The sequence below is a fragment of the Oncorhynchus kisutch genome, linkage group LG28 (genome assembly GCF_002021735.2).
Source record: "Oncorhynchus kisutch isolate 150728-3 linkage group LG28, Okis_V2, whole genome shotgun sequence".
Classification (NCBI taxonomy): Eukaryota; Metazoa; Chordata; class Actinopteri; order Salmoniformes; family Salmonidae; genus Oncorhynchus; species Oncorhynchus kisutch.
The window spans coordinates 49,306,300-49,329,136 of NC_034201.2; the positions used below are offsets into that span (position 1 = coordinate 49,306,300).

At 44.4% G+C, this 22,837-nt stretch overlaps 1 pseudogene; it reads left to right on the forward strand.

The window, feature by feature from the left end:
- The window catches only part of LOC109881527 (neurobeachin-like), a 266,536-nt pseudogene extending 245,369 nt beyond the window's left edge, over positions 1–21,167 (forward strand).
- The last annotated feature ends 1,670 nt before the right edge of the window (positions 21,168–22,837 follow it).

Below are 22,837 nucleotides of genomic sequence, written 5' to 3' on the forward strand. Positions count from 1 at the left end.
TCATATTTGGACTCATCAGACCAAAGGACAGATTTCCACCGGTCTAATGTCCATTGCTTGTGTTTCTTGGCCTAAGCAAGTCTCTTCTTATTCTTGGTGTCCTTTAGTAGTGGTTTCTTTGCAGCAATTCAACCATGAAGTCCTGATTCACGCAGTCTCATCTGAAAAGTTGATGTTGATATGTGTCTGTTACTTGACCTCTGTGAAGCATTTATTTGGGCTGCAATTTCTGAGGCTGGTAACTCTAATGAACGTATCCTCTGCAGCAGAGGTAACTCTGGGTCTTCCTTTCCTTTGGCGGTCCTCATGAGAGACCGTTTTTGCGACTGCACTTGAAGAAACTTTCAAAATTCTTGAAATTTTCCGAATCTACTTATTTTCATGTCTTAAAGTAATGATGGACTGTCATTTCTCTTTGCTTATTTGAGCTGTTCTTGCCATAATATGGACTTGGTATTTTACCAAATAGGGCTATCTTCTGTATACCACCCCTACCTTGTCACAACACAACTGATAGGCTCAAACGCATTAAGAAGGAAATAAATTCCACAAATTAACTTTTAACAAGGCACACCTGTTAATTGAAATGCATTCCAGGTGACTACCTCATGAAGCTGGTTGAGAGAATGCCATGAGTGTGCAAAGCTGTCATCAAGGCAAAGGGTGGCTACTTTGATTTGTTTAAAACTTGTTTCATTACTACATGATTCCATATGTGTTATTTCATCGTTTTTATGTCTTCACTATTATTCTAAAATGTAGAAAATAGTTTAAAAAATAAACAAGAAAAACCCTTGAAAGATTAGGTGTGTCCAAACTTTGACTGGTACTGTATATATTCTGTGAATAATATATACGGTATATATTTCCTTTATTTATTTATTTATTTGCAGCCTCTTAGACGGACCCCCACGGGCCTGGGGTCAGTTAATCACAACCCAACTGGCTGGGTCAGAAAACACACTAAAACAGCGGGGGACTGTCTGGTCCTGTCTATGAAAAACTGCTGTTTTTTATCCTTTGTTGAAAAATATTTCAAAATGTTTTGCTGTGTGCCCTAATGAATTACAACCCAGGTTACATAGGCTACTGGTTGCCTTTTGAGTATTTCTACTGTCCTCTACCCTCCCAGGACCCTGTCTGCTCTGGGGCTGCCCCAGGTCCTCGTGCCCCATAGCGTCATAGAGAGAGAGACCCAACTCCACCCTTGTTCCTAATACCTGCCTAACCAGCCAATATTTGCCCTTCTAACCAACCACCCAATACCAACCAATACCTGCCAAACATACAACCATCCATCCATCCAACCAATATCTGCCCTTCCAACCAACCATCATCTGCCCTTCCAACCAATATCTGCCCTTCCAACCAACCAATATCTGCCCTTCCAACCAACCATCATCTGCCCTTCCAACCAATATCTGCCCTTCCAACCAACCAATATCTGCCCTTCCAACCAACCAATATCTGCCCTTCCAACCAACCAAAATCTACCCTTCCAACCAATATCTGCCCTTCCAACCAATATCTGCCCTTCCAACCAATATCTGCCCTTCCAACCAATATCTGCCCTTCCAACCAACATCTACCCTTCCAACCAATATCTGCCCTTCCAACCAATATCTGCCCATCCAACCAACATCTGCCATTCCAACCAATATCTGCCCTTCCAACCAATATCTGCCCTTCCAACCAACCAATATCTGCCCTTCCAACCAATAACAACCCTTCCAAACAATAACAACCCTTCCAACCAATAACAACCCTTCCAACCAATAACAACCCTTCCAACCAATAACAACCCTTCCAACCAATATCTGCCCTTCCAACCAACCAATATCTGCCCTTCCAACCAACATCTACCCTTCCAACCAATAACAACCCTTCCAACCAATATCTGCCCTTCCAACCAATAACGACCCTTCCAACCAATAACAACCGTTCCAACCATTAACAACCCTTCCAACCAATAACAACCCTTCCAACCAACCAACATCTACCCTTCCAACCAATAACAACCCTTCCAACCAACCAACATCTACCCTTCCAACCAACATCTGCCATTCCAACCAACACCTGCACAACCAATCAAAACTAACCAATCAATACCAACCCTTAAGTTTGCGGAATTCCATAAAATGTCCCTACAGTTCCTTTTATTTTTCAGAAATCCTCAGAAACCCTGGTTGGATTATTCCTAGAATAAGCATAAAAACCAGGATTTGTGGCCAACCAGAGATTGTTGGGAAAGTTATTTTAGAACCTACCAACCCTCCTTTCTTCTGGGTCTGAAGTCACCCTCTGTTCCTCAGTGTGTGTTCCTGCTTCTATCCTGTTCTCCCTCACTAATACACCTCTTCCCACCCCTTTTCCCATCCCACCTCTCAATCCTCTTTCCATCACTTTCTCCCATACCTCTACCCATCTTTCTCTCCTCCTCCCTTTCTCCTAATCCCTTTCTCCCCCTCCCTCTCCTCCTTCTCTCCTCCCTCTCTCCTATTCCCTCTCACCTCCTCCCTCTCTCCCCCTCCCCTCCTCCCTCTCTCCTAAACCCTCTCCTATTCCCTCTCACCTCCTCCCTCTCTCCTAATCCCTTTCTCCTCCTCCCTCTCTCTTCCTCCCTCTCTCCTCCTCCCTCTCTCCTCCTCCCTCTCCCCTCCTTCCTCTTTCCTAATCACTCTCTCATCATCCCTCTCCTCATCCCTCTCTCCTTCTCCATCTCCCCTCCTCCCTCTCTCCTAATCCCTCTCTTCCTCCCTCTCCCCCTTCTGTCCTCCCTCTCTCCTCATCCATCTCCCCTCCTTCCACTCCCCTCCTCTCTCTCTCCTCCTTCCTCTCTCCTAATCCCTCTCCTCATCTCTCTCTCTTTCTCCATCTCCCCTCCTCCCTCTCCTAATCCCTCTCTTCCTCCATCTCATCCTCCCTCTCTCCTCATCCATCTCCCCTCCTTCCTCTCCCGTCATCCCTCTCTCCTAATTCCTCTCTCCTCCCTCTCTCCTCTTCCCTCCCTCCTCTTCCCTCTCTCCTCCTCCCTCTGCTGTCCCCTCTTCCCTCTCTTTCTTTCTTTCTTTCTTTCTTTCTTTCTTTCTTTCTTTCTTTCTCTCTTCCCCCTCTCTCCCCTCTCTCTCTCTCTCTCTCTCTCTTCTATCTCATCAGTGTTTTCTTCCCCAGAGTCCTCTGATGTTTAAGGACCAGATGCAGCAGGATGTGATCATGGTGCTGAAGTTCCCCTCCAACTCCCCTGTGACCCACGTAGCAGCCAACACCCTGCCCCACCTCTCTGTCCCTGCTGCTGTCACCGTCACCTGCAGCAGACTGTTCGCTGTCAACCGTTGGCACAACACCGTCGGTGAGTAGTGGGGGGAGAGTGTGTGTGTGTGTGAGAGAGAGAGAGGTGTAACCATGCATTGTGTGTTCTCAGGTCTCCGTGGGGCTCCAGGTTACTCGCTAGAACAGGCTCATCACCTGCCCATTGAGATGGACCCTCTCATAGGTCAGAACACATCATCTGCCTTGGTCATGTGATACTCTGGTGGTCACACTTTTTGCCCAAATTAGAGTCCATAGGTTGTTAGGTATCAGATCATATACCATTATAGTTTCTATTAGCATTGTTATTTTGTGTGTGTGTGTGCGTGCGTGTGTGTGTAGCCAACAACTCAGGTGTGAGTAAGCGTCAGATCACAGACCTGGTGGACCAGAGCATCCAGATCAACACACACTGCTTCGTGGTTACCGCCGACAACCGCTATATCCTGGTCTGTGGCTTCTGGGACAAGAGCTTCAGAGTCTACTCTACCGAGACAGGTACCTGTCACAGTACTACTATACTACTACTATACGATTATACTATATACTATACTATATACTATCTATACTGGGACAAGAGCTTCAGAGTCTACTCTACCGAGACAGGTACCTGCCACAGTACTACTATAGTATTACTATACTATATACTATACTATATACTGGGACAAGAGCTTCAGAGTCTACTCCACTGGGACAGGTACCTGCCACAGTACTACTATAGTACTACTATACTATATACTATACTATATACTGGGACAAGAGCTTCAGAGTCTACTCCACTGGGACAGGTACCTGCCACAGTACTACTATAGCATTACTATGCTATATACTATACTATATACTGGGACAAGAGCTTCAGAGTCTACTCCACTGGGACAGGTACCTGCCACAGTACTACTATAGTATTACTATACTATATACTATACTATATACTGGGACAAGAGCTTCAGAGTCTACTCCACTGGGACAGGTACCTGCCACAGTACTACTATAGTATTACTATACTATATACTATACTATATACTGGGACAAGAGCTTCAGAGTCTACTCCACTGGGACAGGTACCTGCCACAGTACTACTATAGTATTACTATACTATATACTATACTATATACTGGGACAAGAGCTTCAGAGTCTACTCCACTGGGACAGGTACCTGCCACAGTACTACTATAGTATTACTATACTATATACTATACTATATACTGGGACAAGAGCTTCAGAGTCTACTCCACTGGGACAGGTATTATTAACCTCTAGCGTCGAGCAATCCCGTATCCGGGAGCGTAATCATAGCCTCAAGCTCATTACCATAACGCAACGTTAACTATTCATGAAAATCGCAAATGAAATGAAATAAATATATTGAAACACAAGCTTAGCCTTTTGTTAACAACACTGTTTATCTCAGATTTTCAAAATATGCTTTAACCAAAGCTACACAAGCATTTGTGTAAGAGTATTGATAGCTAGCATAGCATTAAGCCTAGCATTCAGCAGGCAGCATTTGTGTAAGAGTATTGATAGCCTAGCATAGCATTAAGCCTAGCATTCAGCAGGCAACATTTTCACAAAAACAAGAAAAGCATTCAAATAAAATCATTTACCTTTGAAGAACTTCAGATGTTTTCAATGACGAGACTCTCAGTTAGATGGCAAATGTTCATTTTTTCCAAAAATATTATTTGTGTAAGAGAAATAGCAGGTACTACTATACTATATACTATACTATATACTGGGACAAGAGCTTCAGAGTCTACTCCACTGGGACAGGTACCTGCCACAGTACTACTATAGCATTACTATGCTATATACTATACTATATACTGGGACAAGAGCTTCAGAGTCTACTCCACTGGGACAGGTACCTGCCACAGTACTACTATAGTATTACTATACTATATACTATACTATATACTGGGACAAGAGCTTCAGAGTCTACTCCACTGGGACAGGTACCTGCCACAGTACTACTATAGTATTACTATACTATATACTATACTATATACTGGGACAAGAGCTTCAGAGTCTACTCCACTGGGACAGGTACCTGCCACAGTACTACTATAGTATTACTATACTATATACTATACTATATACTGGGACAAGAGCTTCAGAGTCTACTCCACTGGGACAGGTACCTGCCACAGTACTACTATAGTATTACTATACTATATACTATACTATATACTGGGACAAGAGCTTCAGAGTCTACTCCACTGGGACAGGTATTATTAACCTCTAGCGTCGAGCAATCCCGTATCCGGGAGCGTAATCATAGCCTCAAGCTCATTACCATAACGCAACGTTAACTATTCATGAAAATCGCAAATGAAATGAAATAAATATATTGAAACACAAGCTTAGCCTTTTGTTAACAACACTGTTTATCTCAGATTTTCAAAATATGCTTTAACCAAAGCTACACAAGCATTTGTGTAAGAGTATTGATAGCTAGCATAGCATTAAGCCTAGCATTCAGCAGGCAGCATTTGTGTAAGAGTATTGATAGCCTAGCATAGCATTAAGCCTAGCATTCAGCAGGCAACATTTGTGTAAGAGTATTGATAGCCTAGCATAGCATTAAGCCTAGCATTCAGCAGGCAACATTTTCACAAAAACAAGAAAAGCATTCAAATAAAATCATTTACCTTTGAAGAACTTCAGATGTTTTCAATGACGAGACTCTCAGTTAGATGGCAAATGTTCATTTTTTCCAAAAATATTATTTGTGTAAGAGAAATAGCTCCGTTTTGTTCATCACGTTTGGCTAAGAAAAAAGAAATGCCTTTCCAAATTAGCTCCATAATATCGACAGAAACATGGCAAACGTTGTTTAGAATCAATCCTCAAGGTGTTTTTCACATATCTATTCGATGAAAAATCATTCCTGGCAGTCGGTTTCTCATCAAAGGCAAACGGAAAAATACTGCAGCTGGAGATTACGCAATAATTGCGACGGAGGACACCAACCGACCACCTGGTAGATGTAGTCTCTTATGGTCAATCTTCCAATGATATGCCTACAAATACGTCACAATGCTGCAGACACCTTGGGGAAAACGTGGAAACGTAAGCTGACTCCTAGCTCCTCCACAGCCATATAAGGAGTCATTGGCATGAGGCGGTTTCAAAAAATGCGGCACTTCCTGGTTGGATTTTTATCTGGGTTTCGCCTGTAACATCAGTTCTGTGGCACTCACAGACAATATCTTTGCAGTTTTGGAAACGTTTTTCTTGTTTTCTTTCCAAAGCTGTCAATTATATGCATAGTCGAGCATCTTTTTGTGACAAAATATCTTGTTTAAAACGGGAACGTTCTTCATCCAAAAATTTAAAGAGTGCCCCCTATATCGAAGAAGTTAAACAGCACTATGCCCCACTACTTCACTATTAATTTATTTCAACAACCCTGAGGTGATGCAGACGAGATATAATACTACTACTTTACTACTACAATATCTCTAAATTATTCCTCAAAGCGGCTACATTATTCCTCAATGCGTCTACATTATTCCTCAATAGGTCTACATTATTCCTCAATGCGTCTACATTATTCCTCAATGCGTCTACATTATTCCTCAATACCACTACATTATTCCTCAAAGCGTCTACATTATTCCTCAATACCACCACATTATTCCTTGATGTGCCCACATTATTCCTCGATCTGTCTACATTATTCCTCAATGCGTCGACATTATTCCTCAATAGGTCTACATTATTCCTCAATACCACTACATTATTCCTCAATGCGTCTACATTATTCCTCAATGCGTCTACATTATTCCTCAATAGGTCTACATTATTCCTCAATACCACTACATTATTCCTCGATGCGTCTACATTATTCCTCGATCTGTCTACATTATTCCTCAATACCACCACATTATTCCTTGATGTGTCTACATTATTCCTCGATCTGTCTACATTATTCCTCAATGCGTCGATATTATTCCTCAGTACCACTACATTATTCCTCAATGCGTCTACATTATTCCTCAATAGGTCTACATTATTCCTCAATACCACTACATTATTCCTCGATGCGTCTACATTATTCCTCAATAGGTCTACATTATTCCTCAATACCACCACAATATTCCTTGATGTGTCTACATTATTCCTCGATCTGTCTACATTATTCCTCGATCTGTCTACATTATTCCTCAATGCGTCGATATTATTCCTCAGTACCACTACATTATTCCTCAATGCGTCTACATTATTCCTCAATAGGTCTACATTATTCCTCAATACCACTACATTATTCCTCGATGCGTCTACATTATTCCTCAATAGGTCTACATTATTCCTCAATACCACCACAATATTCCTTGATGTGTCTACATTATTCCTCGATCTGTCTACATTATTCCTCGATCTGTCTACATTATTCCTCAATGCGTCGACATTATTCCTCAATGCGTCTACATTATTCCTCAATAGGTCTACATTATTCCTCAATGCCACTACATTATTCCTCAATAGGTCTACATTATTCCTCAATACCACTACATTATTCCTCAATGCGTCTACATTACTCCTCAATAGGTCTACATTATTCCTCAATACCACCACATTATTCCTTGATGTGTCTACATTATTCCTCGATCTGTCTACATTATTCCTCAATGCGTCGACATTATTCCTCAATAGGTCTACATTATTCCTCAATAGGTCTACATTATTCCTCAATGCCACTACATTATTCCTCAATAAGTCCACATCTCTACCTCCTCCCTGTAGGTAAGTTGACCCAGATAGTGTTTGGCCACTGGGACGTGGTGACGTGCCTAGCCCGGTCAGAGAGCTACATCGGAGGGGACTGCTACATCGTGTCGGGGTCCAGAGACGCTACCCTGCTGCTGTGGTACTGGAGCGGACGCCATCACATCATTGGAGACAACCCCAACAACAGTAAGTCCGTGTGTGTGGAGGGGTGTGTGTGTGTGTGGAGGGGTGTGTGTGGAGGGGTGTGTGTGGAGGGGTGTGTGTGTTTGTGGGGTACATAGCAATATGCTTAATCTAAGAGGTGAAAGGGACTACATTTACATTTCCTGTCCTTTTTACAATATTATCAGCACATTAATCTCTTGCCTTGTACAATGATCCCCAACGATCCCCACCGACTCCCAACGATCCCCACCGACTCCCAACGATCCCAAATGATCCCCAGCGATCCCCAATGATCTCCAATGATCCCCACCGGTCCCCAACGATCCCCGGCGGTCCCCACCAACTCCCAACGATCCCCACCGACTCCCAATGATCCCCAACGGTCCCCACTGATCCCCCACGAGCACCAACGTTCCCCACCAACTCCCAACGATCCACAATGATCCCCAACGGTCCCCACCGACTCCCAACGGTCCCCAACGAGCCCCAACGGTCCCCACCGACTCCCAACGGTCCCCAAAGAGCCCCAACGTTCCCCACATCATTTTGATCTCCATGAACAGATACCTTCCCCATTTTTTATCTGCTCTTCGTGTGTCACATTTGATTTAAAGTGTATTTAGTCTCAATACACTTTAACAGAGAACATTTTAAAGAATAAATATGTTTCCTAGGTGACTACCCCGCTCCGAGAGCCGTGCTGACGGGTCATGACCATGAGGTGGTGTGTGTCTCTGTCTGCGCTGAGCTGGGACTGGTCATTAGCGGGGCCAAAGGTCAGTGTGTGTGTGTGCGTGTGTGTGTGTGTGTGTGTGTGCATGTTTGTGTGTGTTTGTTTGTGTGTGTTTATAAATCTCCATCCCTTCTCCCTCCCCCCCCTTCCTCCAGAGGGTCCATGTCTGGTTCATACTATAACAGGGGATCTGCTGCGGGCCCTGGAGGGCCCAGAGTTGTGCCTGAGGCCCCGCCTCATCTCTGTGTCCAGCGAGGGCCACTGTGTCATCTGTTATGAGAGAGGACGTTTCTGTAACTTCAGCATCAACGGTAAACTACTGGCTCAGATGGAGGTCAACGACTCAACACGGGTACGACCACGGATACAGTATATATATCAAATCAAGTAAAATTGTATGGGTCACATACACATGGTTAGCAGATGTTATTGTGAGTGTAGTGAAATGCTTCTAGATCTTACAGTGCAGCAGTATCTAACAGGTAATATCTAACAATTCCACAACAGAACCTAATACACACAATCTAAGAATTAGAATATATATATATTAAATATATGGATGAGTAGTGACAGAGAGGCTAAGATGCAATAGATAGTGAAGAACAGATAGTGAAGGACACAGTATACAGTACATACATATGAGATGAGTAATGAGAGATATGTAAACATTCTTGAAGTGGCATAATTAATGTGACTAGTGTTCCATTTATTAAAGTGGCATTGATGTCAAGTCTGTAGGTAGCCAGCCGCCTCTCTGTGCTAGCGGTGGCTGTTTAACAATCTGATGGCCTTGAGATTGAAAAACAGCTTCTATCTCTTGGTCCCAGCTTTGATGCACCTGTACTGACCATCTGAATGGTAGTGGGGTGAACAGTGGCTCAGGTGGTTGTTGTCCTTGATGATCTTTTTGTTCTTCCTGTGACATCAGGTGCTCTAGGTGTCATGGAGGGCAGGTAGTTTGCCCCCGGTGGATACATTGTGCAGACCTCACTACCCTCTGGAGAGCCATTTTTTTCAGCCTCCTGAGTTTGAAGAGGTGCTGTTGCACCTTCTTCACCACGCTGGCTGTGTGGTTGGACCATTTCAGTTTGTCCATGATGTGTACGCCAAGGAACTTAAAACGTTCAACTTCTCCACTGCTGTCCCATTGATGTGGATAGGGGGGTGCTCCCTTTGCTGTTTCCTGAAGTCCACGATCATCTCTTTTGTTTTGCTGACGTTGTGTGAGAGGTTGTTTTCCTGACACCACACCACACCGAGGGCCCTCACCTCCTCCCTGTAGGCCGTCTCGTCGTTGTTGGTAATCAAGCCTACCACTGTAGTTTTGTCTGCAAACTTGATGATTGAGTTGGAGGCGTGCGTGGCCACGCAGTCATGGGTGAACAGGGAGTACAGGAGAGGGCTGAGCACGCACCCTTGTGGGGCCTCTGTGTTGAGGATGTTGAGGATCAGCGGGGTGAAGGTGTTGTTTTCTACCTTCACCACTTGGAGGCGGCCCGTCAGGAAGTCCAGTACCCAGTTGCACAGGGCGGGGTCGAGACCCAGGGTCTCAAGCTTAATGATGAGTTTGGAGGGTACTATGGTGTTAAATGCTGAGCTGTAGTCGATGAACAGCATTCTCACATAGGTATTCCTCTTGTCCAGATGGGTTAGGGCAGTGTGATGTCGATTGCATCATCTGAGGACCTATGTAAGCAAATTGGAGTGGGTCGAGATTGTAAGTTAGAGGGTATATGATCCTTAACTAGCCTAAGACAGTTGGGCACGAGGGAGACTGAAAAGATTTTGCATGGGTCCCCAGATCCTCAAAAGGTTCTACAGCTGCACCATCAAGGTCAACCTGACTGGTGGCATCACCACCTGGTATGGCAACTGTTCGCCATCTGACCATAAGGCGCTACAGAGGGTAGTGCGTACGGCCCAGTACATCACTGGGGCCAAGCTTCCTGCCATCCAGGACCTATATCAAGCATGGCCAGCCGTAGAAAAATGCTTATTGAAATTCTCCATTATGGTGGATTTATCAGTGGTGACAGTGTTTCCTATCTTCAGTGCAGTGGGCAGCTGGGAGGAGGTGTTCTTATTCTCCATGGACTTTACAGTGTCCCAGAACTTTTTTGAGTTAGTGTTGCAGGAAGCAAATTTCTGCTTGAAAAAGCTAGCCTTGGCTTTTCTAACTGCCTGTGTATAATGGTTTCTAGCTTCCCTGAACAGCTGCATATCACGGGGGCTGTTCGATGCTAATGCAGAATGCCATAGGATGTTTTTGTGTTGGTTAAGGGCAGTCAGGTCAGGGGAGAACCAAGGGCTATATCTGTTCCTGGTTCTAAATGTCTTAAATGGGGCATGTTTATTTAAGATGGTTAGGAAGGCATTTTTTTTAAATATCCAGGCATCCTCTACTGACGGGATGAGATCAATATCCTTCCAGGATACCCCGGCCAGGTCGATTAGAAAGGCCTGCTCGCAGAAGTGTTTCAGGGAGCGTTTTACAGTGATGAGTGGAGGTCGTTTGACCGCTGACCCATTACGGATGCAGGCAATGAGGCAGTGATCGCTGAGATCTTGGTTGAAGACAGCAGAGGTGTATTTAGAGGGGAAGTTGGTTAGGATGATATCTATGAGGGTGCCCGTGTTTAAGGCTTTGGGGAGGTACCTGGTAGGTTCATTGATAATTTGTGTGAGATTGAGGGCATCAAGTTTAGATTGTAGGATGGCTGGGGTGTTAAGCATGTTCCAGTTTAGGTCGCCTAGCAGCACGAACTCTGAAGATAGATGGGGGGCAATCAGTTCACATATGGTGTCCAGAGCACAGCTGGGGGCAGAGGGTGGTCTATAGCAGGCGGCAACGGTGAGAGACTTGTTTTTAGAGAGGTGGATTTTTAAAAGTAGAAGTTCAAATTGTTTGGGTACAGACCTGGATAGTAGGACAGAACTCTGCAGGCTATCTTTGCAGTAGATTGCAACACCGCCCCCTTTGGCAGTTCTATCTTGTCTGAAAATGTTGTAGTTTGGAATTAAAATGTCTGAATTTTTGGTGGTCTTCCTAAGCCAGGATTCAGACACAGCTAGAACATCCGGGTTGGCAGAGTGTGCTAAAGCAGTGAATAGAACAAACTTAGGGAGGAGGCTTCTAATGTTAACATGCATGAAACCAAGGCTATTACGGTTACAGAAGTCGTCAAAAGAGAGCGCCTGGGGAATAGGAGTGGAGCTAGGCACTGCAGGGCCTGGATTCACCTCTACATCGCCAGAGGAACATAGGAGGAGTAGAATAAGGGTACGGCTAAAAGCTATGAGAATTGGTCGTCTAGAACGTCTGGAACATAGAGTAAAAGGAGGTTTCTGGGGGCGATAAAATAGCATCAAGGTATAATGTACAGACAAATGTATGGTAGGATGTGAATACAGTGGAGCTAAACCTAGGTATTGAGTGATGAAGAGAGAGATATTGTCTCTAGAAACATCATTGAAACCAGGAGATGTCATTGCATGTGTGGGTGGTGGAACTAATAGGTTGGATAAGGTATAGTGAGCAGGACTAGAGGCTCTACAGTGAAATAAGCCAATAAACACTAACCAGAGCAGCAATGGACAAGACATATTGACATTAAGGAGAGGCATGCTTAGTCGAGTGATCAAAAGGGTCCAGTGAGTGGAGAGGTGGGTTGGTGATTTAGACAGCTAGCCAAATTTACATTGACCCCCCCCCCTTTTGTACACTGCTACTTCTTGCTGTTTGTTACCTATGCGTAGTCACGTCGCCCCACCTATGTACAGATGACCTCAACTAGCCTGTACCCCTGCACCCTGACTCAGTACTGGTACCCCCTGTATATAGCCTCCACACTGACTCTGTACCGGTACCCCCTGTATATAGCCTCCACATTGACTCTGTACCGTAATACCCTGTATATAGCCTCCACATTGACTCTGTACCGGAACACCCTGTATATAGTCTCCACATTGACTCTGTACCGGTACCCCCTGTATATAGCCTCCACATTGACTCTGTACCGGTACCCTCTGTATATAGCCTCCACATTGACTCTGTACCATAACACCCTGTATATAGCCTCCACATTGACTCTGTACCGTAATACCCTGTATATAACCTCCACATTGACCCTGTACCCGTACCCCCTGTATATAGCCTCCACATTGACTCTGTACCGTAATACCCTGTATATAGCCTCCACATTGACCCTGTACCGTAACACTCTGTATATAGTCTCCACATTGACTCTGTACCGTAATACCCTGTATATAGTCTCCACATTGACTCTGTACCGTAATACCCTGTATATAGCCTCCACATTGACTCTGTACCGTAATACCCTGTATATAGTCTCCACATTGACTCTGTACCGTAATACCCTGTATATAGCCTCCACATTGACTCTGTACCGTAATACCCTGTATATAGTCTCCACATTGACTCTGTACCGTAATACCCTGTATATAGCCTCCACATTGACTCTGTACCGTAATACCCTGTATATAGCCTCCACATTGACTCTGTACTGGTACCCCCTGTATATAGCCTCCACATTGACTCTGTATCGGTACCCCCTGTATATAGCCTCCACATTGACTCTGTACCGTAATACCCTGTATATAGTCTCCACATTGACTCTGTACCGTAATACCCTGTATATAGCCTCCACATTGACTCTGTACCGTAATACCCTGTATATAGCCTCCACATTGACTCTGTACCGGTACCCCCTGTATATAGCCTCCACATTGACTCTGTACTGGTACCCCCCTGTATATAGCCTCCACATTGACTCTGTACTGGTACCCCCTGTATATAGCCTCCACATTGACTCTGTACCGGTACCCCCTGTATATAGCCTCCACATTGACTCTGTACCGTAATACCCTGTATATAGTCTCCACATTGACTCTGTACCGTAATACCCTGTATATAACCTCCACATTGACTCTGTACCGTAATACCCTGTATATAGCCTCCACATTGACTCTGTACCGGTACCCCCTGTATATAGCCTCCACATTGACTCTGTACCGTAATACCCTGTATATAGTCTCCACATTGACTCTGTACCGTAATACCCTGTATATAACCTCCACATTGACTCTGTACCGTAATACCCTGTATATAGTCTCCACATTGACTCTGTACCGTAATACCCTGTATATAGCCTCCACATTGACTCTGTACCGTAATACCCTGTATATAGCCTCCACATTGACTCTGTACCGTAATACCCTGTATATAGCCTGCACATTGACTCTGTACGGTACCCTCTGTATATAGCCTCCACATTGACTCTGTACCGTAACACCCTGTATATAGTCTCCACATTGACTCTGTACCGTAATACCCTGTATATAGCCTCCACATTGACTCTGTACCGTAATACCCTGTATATAGCCTCCACATTGACTCTGTACCGTAATACCCTGTATATAGCCTCCACATTGACTCTGTACTGGTACCCCCTGTATATAGCCTCCACATTGACTCTGTACCGTAATACCCTGTATATAGCCTCCACATTGACTCTGTACCGTAATACCCTGTATATAACCTCCACATTGACTCTGTACTGTAACCCCCTGTATATAGCCTCCACTTTGACTCTGTACCGTAATACCCTGTATATAGTCTCCACATTGACTCTGTACCGGTACCCCCTGTATATAGCCTCCACATTGACTCTGTACCGTAATACCCTGTATATAGCCTCCACATTGACTCTGTACCGTAATACCCTGTATATAACCTCCACATTGACTTGTTATTCCTATTGTGTTACTTTTTATTTTTGTTTACTAAATATGAAATATTTTCTTATTTTTGAACTACACTGTTGGTTAAGGGCTTGTAAGTAAAGCATTTCACGGTATTCGGCGCATGTGATAAATAAAGTTTTATCTGATACATTATATCAGTATAATATATTATATCAGTATTATCAGTATTATATATTATATCAGTATTATCAATTATATCAGTATTATATATTATAAACTTCTGGCTCAGAGGTCAATGACTCTACTCTCTTGAAAAAAAAGTTACTATACAGGGTTGGTCAGTAGAACTATACAGGTTCTCCACAATCACCCGACCTCAACCCAGTTGAGATGTGCTGGGATGAGTTGGACTGAAGAGTGAAGGAAAAGCAGCCAACAAGTGCTCAGCATATGTGGAAACTCCTTCAAGACAGTTGGAAAAGCATTCCAGGTGAAGCTGGTTGAGAGAATGCCAAGAGTGTGCAAAGCTGTATCAAGCCACAAAATGTGGCTACTTTGAAGAATCTAAAATATATTTTGATATGTTTACCACTTTTTTTGGTTACTACATGATTCCATATGTGTTATATCATAGTGTTGATGTCTTCACTATTATTCTACAATGGCAAAACAAATATCAAGAAAAACCCTTGAATGAGTAGGTGTTCTAAACCCTTGAATGAGTAGGTGTTCTAAACCCTTGAATGAGTAGGTGTTCTAAACCCTTGAATGAGTAGGTGTTCTAAACCCTTGAATGAGTAGGTGTTCTAAACCCTTGAATGAGTAGGTGTTCTAAACCCTTGAATGAGTAGGTGTTCTAAACCCTTGAATGAGTAGGTGTTCTAAACCCTTGAATGAGTAGGTGTTCTAAACCCTTGAATGAGTAGGTGTTCTAAACCCCTGAATGAGTAGGTGTTCTAAACCCTTGAATGAGTATGTGTTCTAAACCCTTGAATGAGTATGTGTTCTAAACCCTTGAATGAGTAGGTGTTCTAAACCCTTGAATGAGTAGGTGTTCTAAACCCTTGAATGAGTAGGTGTTCTAAACCCTTGAATGAGTAGGTGTTCTAAACCCTTGAATGAGTAGGTGTTCTAAACCCTTGAATGAGTAGGTGTTCTAAACCCTTGAATGAGTAGGTGTTCTAAACCCTTGAATGAGTAGGTGTTCTAAACCCTTGAATGAGTAGGTGTTCTAAACCCTTGAATGAGTAGGTGTTCTAAACCCTTGAATGAGTAGGTGTTCTAAACCCCTTGAATGAGTAGGTGTTCTAAACCCCTGAATGAGTAGGTGTTCTAAACCCTTGAATGAGTAGGTGTTCTAAACCCTTGAATGAGTAGGTGTTCTAAACCCTTGAATGAGTAGGTGTTCTAAACCCTTGAATGAGTAGGTGTTCTAAACCCCTGAATGAGTAGGTGTTCTAAACCCTTGAATGAGTAGGTGTTCTAAACCCTTGAATGAGTAGGTGTTCTAAACCCTTGAATGAGTAGGTGTTCTAAACCCTTGAATGAGTAGGTGTTCTAAACCCTTGAATGAGTAGGTGTTCTAAACCCTTGAATGAGTAGGTGTTCTAAACCCTTGAATGAGTAGGTGTTCTAAACCCTTGAATGAGTAGGTGTTCTAAACCCTTGAATGAGTAGGTGTTCTAAACCCCTGAATGAGTAGGTGTTCTAAACCCTTGAATGAGTAGGTGTTCTAAACCCCTGAATGAGTAAGTGTTCTAAACCCTTGAATGAGTGTTCTAAACCCTTGAATGAGTAGGTGTTCTAAACCCTTGAATGAGTGTTCTAAACCCTTGAATGAGTGTTCTAAACCCTTGAATGAGTGTTCTAAACCCCTGAATGAGTGTTCTAAACCCTTGAATGAGTGTTCTAAACCCCTGAATGAGTGTTCTAAAATGTTATATTATAAATCATCCTTATAAGGATCCATTAGGAACCTGCGCTAGCACACACACTAACACACACATACGTACAAACTAATCCACGTCTGCTGGTTTTCTTGTGGGTTCATAACTTTCTTATTCAGTCTCTCTCTCTCCTGCACTTCTCCTCTCCTTCCTGCCTTTTTTCCTCCCTCCCTCCCTTCCTTTCTCCCTTCCCCTCCCCCCTCCCTTCCTCCCTCCTTCCCTTCCTTCCTCCCTCCCTCCCGCCAGGCGATCCTGTTGAGTAGTGACGGTCAGAACCTGGTGACAGGAGGAGACAACGGGGTGGTGGAGGTGTGGCAGGCCTGCGACTTCAAACAGCTCTACATCTACCCAGGCTGTGACGCTGGCATCCGCGCCATGGACCTGTCTCACGACCAGAGGTGGGTAAGACGGGAGGGGAGGGGAGGGGACGGGAGGTCGTCAGTCTTTTTCATGTTTCTGTTTTCACGCATTGTTTCTGAACCAGACTGACCAGAACCAGACTGACCGGGTCTGATGTGGTTATCTTTCTTATGTATATTTATGTGGTCCTCTGTTGCTCAGTTGTTTTGCAGCACCAGGATAGTGGATTAGATTCCCAGGACGTAAAATGTACGCACGCATGACCGGAAGTCACTTTTGGATTAAAAGCATCTGCAAACGATATTATGGTTTGACGTGGTCTCTGTCTGCTAACTATATTATGGTTTGACGTGGTCTCTGTCTGCTAACTATATTATGGTTTGACGTGGTCTCTGTCTGCTAACTATATTATGTTTTGACGTGGTCTCTGTCTGCTAACTATATTATGGTTTGACGTGGTCTCTGTCTGCTAACTATATTATGGTTTGACGTGGTCTCTGTCTGTCTGCAGGACTCTGATCACTGGCATGGCGTCTGGCAGCATCGTAGCTTTCAACATCGACTTCAACCGCTGGCACTACGAACACCAGAACAGGTACTGAGGAGGACAAACACGAGACGAGGAGAGAGAGGAAGACGAGCACCAGACGAGGAGAGAGAGGAAGACGAGCACCAGGCGAGGAGAGAGAGGAGGACAAGCACGAGACGAGGAGAGAGAGGAAGACGAGGAGAGAGAGGAAGACGAGCACCAGACGAGAAGAGAGAGGTCAAGCTGTAAACAACAGCTACAAAAATGAAGAATAAGAGGTTGAAAAGCCACTAAAACTCTACTTCCTGTGATGAGTTTCACTTGAGAAGGAAGAGCGAGAGAGAGCATCTCAGCTACTGTAGGACATCTTGTCTGCCATTTCAACCCTAACAGCCACATGACACCCCTGATGGGATCCTTATATTAATGAACTAAGATATAAAGTAAGGAGAAGATCAAATCTACTGCTAGATTTTGACTGAGGTTGAACAGACCCATATAGGACTTTTAATGTTTGAGAATATTCACTGTTAATGGTCAGAACGCTTATCGCTTCACAGGACAAAGTAACATTACTAAAAAAAATGGGTTTTGTTGTTTTTGGTTTTTAGTTTTTCTTTATTTCTCTTTAGTTTCTAGTTTTAAAGGGTGGGAGATGTGGTCCAGACTAACACAGAAAGTTCAAACTGGTCCAAACTGAATTGAACAGGTTTAACACTGTATTCAACTGGTTTGACCCTGGATTGCACTGGTCTGAAGCAGTACTTCCCATTAAAGAAAACAGATGCTGTTGGCTTAAACTCATATCGAGTAAATTATATATTTTTTGGTTTCATATTATTTTGTTTTGATTTAATTTCTTACGTTTGATTTATTTTATTTCAGTTAATTTATTTTTGTTATATATTTTTTTTAATTACCCCCTTGGGGGGGGTGAATATGATTTCTGTAAATACTGTTTTGTTTCCTAGTCTCTGTGTCAATGATTGACAAGCAGGAATAGATCACAGTCCTCACTCCTATCACCACACAGACCATCACTTTTCATTTATGAATGACTTCCTGTGTAATAATAGCGATGGCAATGATGATGACTGTGATGATGAAGAAATGTTTCGCTAACGCCATCAAACGATGACATCTACCAGATATCCACAAGACGCGTCTGATTTGATTTGTATATTTGGTGGTTTGTTTTGTCAAATATGTACATATAGTCTTGGTTTCAGGATACAGGCCTCACAGAGAGGGAGTTGGATAGACTTCAGGCTACGACGGACAGGCCTCACAGAGAGGGAGTTGGATAGACTTCAGGCTACGAGGGACAGGCCTCACAGAGAGGGAGTTGGATAGACTTCAGGCTACGACGGACAGGCCTCACAGAGAGGGAGTTGGATAGACTTCAGGCTACGACGGACAGGCCTCACAGAGAGGGAGTTGGATAGACTTCAGGCTACGACGGACAGGCCTCACAGAGAGGGAGTTGGATAGACTTCAGGCTACGAGGGACAGGCCTCACAGAGAGGGAGTTTGACAGACTTCAGGCTACGACGGACAGGCCTCACAGAGAGGGAGTTGGATAGACTTCAGGCTACGAGGGACAGGCCTCACAGAGAGGGAGTTTGACAGACTTCAGGCTACGACGGACAGGCCTCACAGAGAGGGAGTTGGATAGACTTCAGGCTACGAGGGACAGGCCTCACAGAGAGGGAGTTTGACAGACTTCAGGCTACGACGGACAGGCCTCACAGAGAGGGAGTTGGATAGACTCCAGGCTACGAGGGACAGGCCTCACAGAGAGGGAGTTGGATAGACTTCAGGCTACGAGGGACAGGCCTCACAGAGAGGGAGTTGGATAGACTTCAGGCTACGAGGGACAGGCCTCACAGAGAGGGAGTTTGATAGACTTCAGGCTACGAGGGACAGGCCTCACAGAGAGGGAGTTTGATAGACTCCAGGCTACGAGGGACAGGCCTCACAGAGAGGGAGTTTGATAGACTTCAGGCTACGAGGGACAGGCCTCACAGAGAGGGAGTTTGATAGACTTCAGGCTACGAGGGACAGGCCTCACAGAGAGGGAGTTTGACAGACTTCAGGCTACGACGGACAGGCCTCACAGAGAGGGAGTTGGATAGACTTCAGGCTACGAGGGACAGGCCTCACAGAGAGGGAGTTTGATAGACTCCAGGCTACGAGGGACAGGCCTCACAGAGAGGGAGTTTGATAGACTTCAGGCTACGAGGGACAGGCCTCACAGAGAGGGAGTTTGATAGACTTCAGGCTACGAGGGACAGGCCTCACAGAGAGGGAGTTGGATAGACTTCAGGCTACGAGGGACAGGCCTCACAGAGAGGGATTGGATAGACTTCAGGCTACGAGGGACAGGCCTCACAGAGAGGGAGTTTGATAGACTTCAGGCTACGAGGGACAGGCCTCACAGAGAGGGAGTTTGATAGACTTCAGGCTACGAGGGACAGGCCTCACAGAGAGGGAGTTTGATAGACTCCAGGCTACGAGGGACAGGCCTCACAGAGAGGGAGTTTGATAGACTTCAGGCTACGAGGGACAGGCCTCACAGAGAGGGAGTTTGATAGACTTCAGGCTACGAGGGACAGGCCTCACAGAGAGGGAGTTTGACAGACTTCAGGCTACGACGGACAGGCCTCACAGAGAGGGAGTTGGATAGACTTCAGGCTACGAGGGACAGGCCTCACAGAGAGGGAGTTGGATAGACTTCAGGCTACGAGGGACAGGCCTCACAGAGAGGGAGTTTGATAGACTCCAGGCTACGAGGGACAGGCCTCACAGAGAGGGAGTTTGATAGACTTCAGGCTACGAGGGACAGGCCTCACAGAGAGGGAGTTTGATAGACTTCAGGCTACGAGGGACAGGCCTCACAGAGAGGGAGTTGGATAGACTTCAGGCTACGACGGACAGGCCTCACAGAGAGGGAGTTTGATAGACTCCAGGCTACGAGGGACAGGCCTCACAGAGAGGGAGTTTGATAGACTTCAGGCTACGAGGGACAGGCCGCACAGAGAGGGAGTTGGATAGACTTCAGGCAACGACGGACAGGCCTCACAGAGAGGGAGTTGGATAGACTTCAGGCTACGAGGGACAGGCCTCACAGAGAGGGAGTTGGATAGACTTCAGGCTACGACGGACAGGCCTCACAGAGAGGGAGTTTGATAGACTTCAGGCTACGACGGACAGGCCTCACAGAGAGGGAGTTTGATAACGTAAAAAGGAAACCTTCACTCATTCACATTTGTCAGATTATTTAAAGAAAGGAAGACAAAAAAAAGAATTGATTCAGTGTCAAACGTTTTGTTCTTGTATTCACACTTTGCATCAAATCACATATTATTTATTAGCCTGGTGATTATTTCCTGTGATTAATTAAGTCCAGAGGGAGGGAGGGGGAAGAGAGACAGGAAGTACAAAGGTAAAACATGAGATGTACTGTTAGTGTGTTAAACTCAATCAAATACACTCAAAAACAGGTTCAATTTATGGATCCCAAAAAAAGGTCAAATATTTTGGGATCTATGAAATCCCCCCCCCCCCCAAAAAAAACTATTGTATTCATGTTTTATTGCAAAGATGTCAAATATGACCACGTGTGAGTTGAAAGTTGGAAGAAAATACAAATAAAATATGCAAAGAATTTGTTGTTCTGCCTTTTCATTTGTAACGATTTGAATGATGTCATCAAAATAAAACAAGTCAGTTTGGTGCCATTTTGTTCTGTAAATATGGGTCATATGGTAAGCAAATGACAGGGCAGGACAGTCATTATCCTCATTACCTCATCGAAATGACAGGGCAGTACAGCCATTATCCTCATTACCTCATCGAAATGACAGGGCAGTACAGCCATTATCCTCGTTACCTCGTCGAAATGACAGGGCAGTACAGCCATTTCCTCATAACCTCATCGAAATGACAGGGCAGTACAGCCATTTTCCTCATTACCTCATCGAAATGACAGGGCAGTAAAGCCATTATCCTCATTGCCTCATCGAAATGGCAAGGCAGTAACGCCATTATCCTAATTACCTCATCAAAATGGCAGGGCAGTAAAGCCATTAACCTCATTATCCTCATCGAAATGACAGGGCAGTAAAGCCATTAACCTCATTATCCTCATCGAAATGACAGGGCAGTAAAGCCATTATCCTAATTACCTCATCAAAATGGCAGGGCAGTAAAGCCATTAACCTCATTATCCTCATCGAAATGACAGGGCAGTAAAGCCATTAAGCTCATTATCCTCATCGAAATGACAGGGCATTAAAGCCATTTTCCTCATTGCCTTTATCTGTTAATCTTTGGTAAGGAATTTTTTATTGTGGATTTTCCAAGGAGTTCTGTTATCGGTGATTCATTATGACGGCAGAAATAAAAATAGTTTTAGTCACATATTTAGCAGATGTTATTGTGTAGCAAAATGCCTGTAGATGGATTTATGGCTGGGTGGGAAAACCGAGGACAACTTCCAACAAGAAACATTGAAGGGATTTTGTTTGCCCTATACATGACGTAGGCCTGTATGTGGAACCGGTAGGATAAAAGTGGTCTTAAGGTTTCATTAAGCTTTAAACATTATTATTAAATATGTTTCTTAAATCTGCCTCTGAAAAACATCTCCACAGCATGATGCTGCCACCACCATGCTTCACCGTACGGATGGTGCCAGGTTTCCTCCAGACATGATGCTACCACCACCATGCTTCACCGTACGGATGGTGCCAGGTTTCCTCCAGACATGATGCTGCCACCACCATGCTTCACCGTACGGATGGTGCCAGGTTTCCTCCAGACATGATGCTGCCACCACTATGCTTCACCGTACGGATGGTGCCAGGTTTCCCCCAGATGTAATGATTGGCATTCATGCCTAGATTTGGTGGAGTGCTGCAGAGATGGTTGTCCTTCTAGAAGTTTCTCCCATCTCCACAGTGGAACTGTCAGAGTGACCATCGGGTTCTTGATCACCTCCCTGACCTTTCTCCCCTGATTGGTCAGTTTGGCCGTGCGGGCAGCTCTAGGAAGAGTCTTGGTGCTTCCAAATTTCTTCCATTTAAGAATGCTGGATGACACTGTGTTTTTGCTGCAGACATTTTGCTCTGACATGCACTGTCAACTGTGGGACCTTATATAGACAGGTGTGTGCCTTTCCAAATCATGTCCAATCAATTGAATTACCACAGGTGGACTCCAATCAAATTGTAGAAACATGTCAAGGACGATCAATGGAAACGGGATGCACCTGAGCTCAATTTCGAGGTATTTCAGTTTTTTATATTTAATACATTTGTCAAAATGTGCTTTGTC